Consider the following 3,434-nt stretch of genomic DNA (forward strand, 5'->3'; position numbering starts at 1 on the left):
AAAATAACACACAAAATCTAATTAAATAAAAAAAAATCAATTGTTTCCATGAGTTAAAACTTAAATAAACTCCATCGTATACATAGTCAAAGTTAAAATAACTGAAGGGCCAAGTAAAATATACAAAGTTAGGGGGTGTTTGAGATTCTTATTTTACCTCCTTATAAATTTTCAATAAGTTAATAAGTTACAAAAGTGTAACTTATTAACTTTTTCCTCTCACACCAAACGCAATCCCAAACACCTTATTACTTTTTAAAAAGTTAATAAGTTATAAGTTGGTGAAAATAAGCAATCCCAAACACCCCCTTAGTTACATAGCATAAAATCCTACGGTCAACATTGGTTGTTTCCAATAGGCTTCGAGTATAAATTGTAAACCAAACTGTTCGGTATGGTTTAAAAATTCTAAAACCGACCGAAAAAACTAACAAAAAACCAAACATATGACCAGCTTGGACGGTTTCACGCTTTTAAACCAAACCTCGAGCATCGCTACTTTCAATCAGTTTGACGCAAAAAAATTACATGCAACCAAAATTGGTCCATCAACAAGTAAAATGAAATACCAACATATGCACGTTTGACCATGCCTACAAAAGTCAAACCCGAATCAGTTATATGCAAATGTTATAACTGAAGGAGGTTTATTTATGAAAATATGAAGTTTCAACAGAGTCCAAACATTTTCAACAACGCCGTTTGACAGACCATGAAATGCCTGTTTTGCAGCCAAACGTCGTTCTTCCAGAATTTCAGGATTACTAATAAGTTTATCTAGATTTTCTTCAAGTTCCAGACCACCACTTACCTGTAATGAATCACCCATTTTCTTGTATTACAAAAATTATATATACTGAAGAAACACTAACCGGACCCCGGGCAGATTACGGGTAACCTGGGGGTTAGATAGATGTTTCCCACGAGGGGTTAGACCCGGCCCGCCAATGAAGAAACACTAACCGGACCCCGGGCAGATTACGGGTAACCTGGGGGTTAGATAGATGTTTCCCACGAGGGGTTAGACCCGGCAAAGATGGTTCTTCTGATAACCTGCAAAACAGACACCGTGAGCTTGTCACTGAGAAGGGGGGGGGTTCCTCCTTGTGACCACCCTCCGGCGTGAGAATCAGACTATATTGCTCTTTAAATATAAATGTATATTAAGAGATTGCTAGAGCAGATATCAGGTATAATATGATAAGATATGTTAAGATATGATAAGATGAGATGGTCATACCATTTGGGGTATTTATAGCCGAAGGTAGGTTTCCAAGGAGGTGTGGCCGGCTGCAATAGTATTCCTGTTCTACCAACAGTGGCCTACACACGTGCCCTGCTGGTAGTTGGTGGGTAGGCAGCGGCTGATAGTGACCAGGCCTGCTGTGTACTATTCCTTTTCCACCAACTGCCGGCTATGCACGTGGTATGGCAGTAGTTGGTGAGTAGGCAGCGGCTAATAGTGACATACAGTACAGGAGCACGCTGCTCGCCATACTGTTGTCAATAAGCTGTCGTATCTTTAGTCAGATCTTTTGCCCATACCTCGTCAGGTACCGTACAGAAGATCTTCCCGTATCGTACGGACTGGCTTATTTGGGCCGGAGTATTCCCCCTCCCGCCCTTGTGCGGGATTGTTCCCGGCTTTGCTCATTCCTTCAGGTGACACTGAGTGATTGAGAGCTAAGTGCCTTGTGCGTGTAGCCTTGCTGCGCGGGTGGCCTTCCCTGATGGCTTGTATCCGAAGCTGCGGGAACAGGCGGAGTCCTTCACCATTGGGAGGCATTTCCTGCGGGAACAGCTTGCGTACTGCGCGTAAGGACGTCACGTCTCTGAGCATGGTGGGTCTTGCGGATCCAGTTGGTTTCTGCGCAGACGTCCCTCTTCAAGGTGAGTCTTGCGGGTCCAACTGGGCTCTGCTGGGACCTACCTCTTCAAGTCCCCCCAGTCCAATGTTCTTCTCATGAGTGTTTAATAAAGTGAGGTGAACTTTTGGACTTAAGCAAAGGGTTTTTGAAAAGGGTTTTTTAAGGTTTTCCATAGGGATTCTTCCCGCGGAAGTCCTTGTCACTTGCAGAAATTCCCGACTTTCTTGCTTGATCTTTGGGTATGATGCGGGTAGGTCTGTGTCACACCCGGCCCTGAGCGGCGGAAACAGCCGGGCGCGCGCGAGTGGGGATTGATAATTAAGCACGGGCCATTGCAAACATTCAAAGTAAGATTTTCATTGCGCATGAAATGTTTAATACAAATACATTACATTGTTTAAAAATTACATAAAAACATCCAAGTATAAAAACTGTTGAAGATTTCCACGCCATATCCCCTCGCGCGGCGGGAACCACGCGCATCGAAGGGATAGAACTAAAATCTTCCAAAAATCTAGTTTTAGATGTTCAGCGTGAGGTGCTCTAAGTGTGACTCCATGCGCTACTTAGTTATCTCCTGAAAGACACGTAAAACATTTGAATCAGTATAAACTGAGTGAGTTCACAAGTTTTAGTAACTTGATAAATCGTATTGCATCATAATCTTGATACAAATCATTCCGAAACATAATTCTGATAGCATCATTAAAACACATGCTTGGTAAAACATAGTTCTATCAACATATTCTGATAAAATCGTTCCGCGGGTTACGCGCGAACATTTCTGGGAACTGTGCTCGTCTGTGTAAGTGGCGCTGCCACTACGAGCGAAACAAGTAATACTGTCCCGCGGGTTACGCGCGGACACTTCTGAAAAATCGTGCTCGTCTGTGTAAGTGGCGCTGCCACTACGAGCGAATAATACCGTCCCGCGGGTTACGCGCTGACGTTGTGCCGGAAAACAAGACGCTCGTCTGCGTAAGAGGAGCGACCTCTACGAGCGGGCTCAAACCCATAGTACTGCCCCATGACCATACTAGGCACTCGTCTGTGTAAGAGGTGCGACCCCTACGAGTGGGCGGATCAAACCAGCAGTCCCTACCCTTAGAGTTCCAATGGTAAAGTGATCACTTACTCGAGTTCTAGCGCACATACATCGAAAACCTTAGATAACCGTTCGCATTGCTCATCATGAAATATAATTTAAACACATAATCGCTTGCATAGCTTGTAAGTATACCATGATAAAACATTATTTAAGTACGTGTCCCTCGCCCCGAAAACAGTTTAAAAACAGTGAAAACAGCGAGAATAGGGGCTGTGAGACTCACCTGTGGTTCTTGTTAAGGGGTTAATCGAGATTCGGGTTTTCTTGGTGTTGGCCTTTGAATTGAAGGTCTAGTAACTGGAACGGAATTGAAAATAACGGATGCTTGGGAGATGTTTGGTGCAAGTTGCAGTTCTTAAGAGAGAAGTTTGAAGTGTGTTTTGGGTGATAATTTAGGTTACATATTTATAGGCAAACTCAAGGGAACACAATCCCTTGCTTTAGGGGATTGTAATCTT

Source organism: Bidens hawaiensis, unplaced genomic scaffold, assembly GCF_021521415.1.
Source record: "Bidens hawaiensis isolate Kalapana, Puna unplaced genomic scaffold, B.hawaiensis_p1.1 tig00030888_1, whole genome shotgun sequence".
Lineage (NCBI taxonomy): Eukaryota > Viridiplantae > Streptophyta > Magnoliopsida > Asterales > Asteraceae > Bidens > Bidens hawaiensis.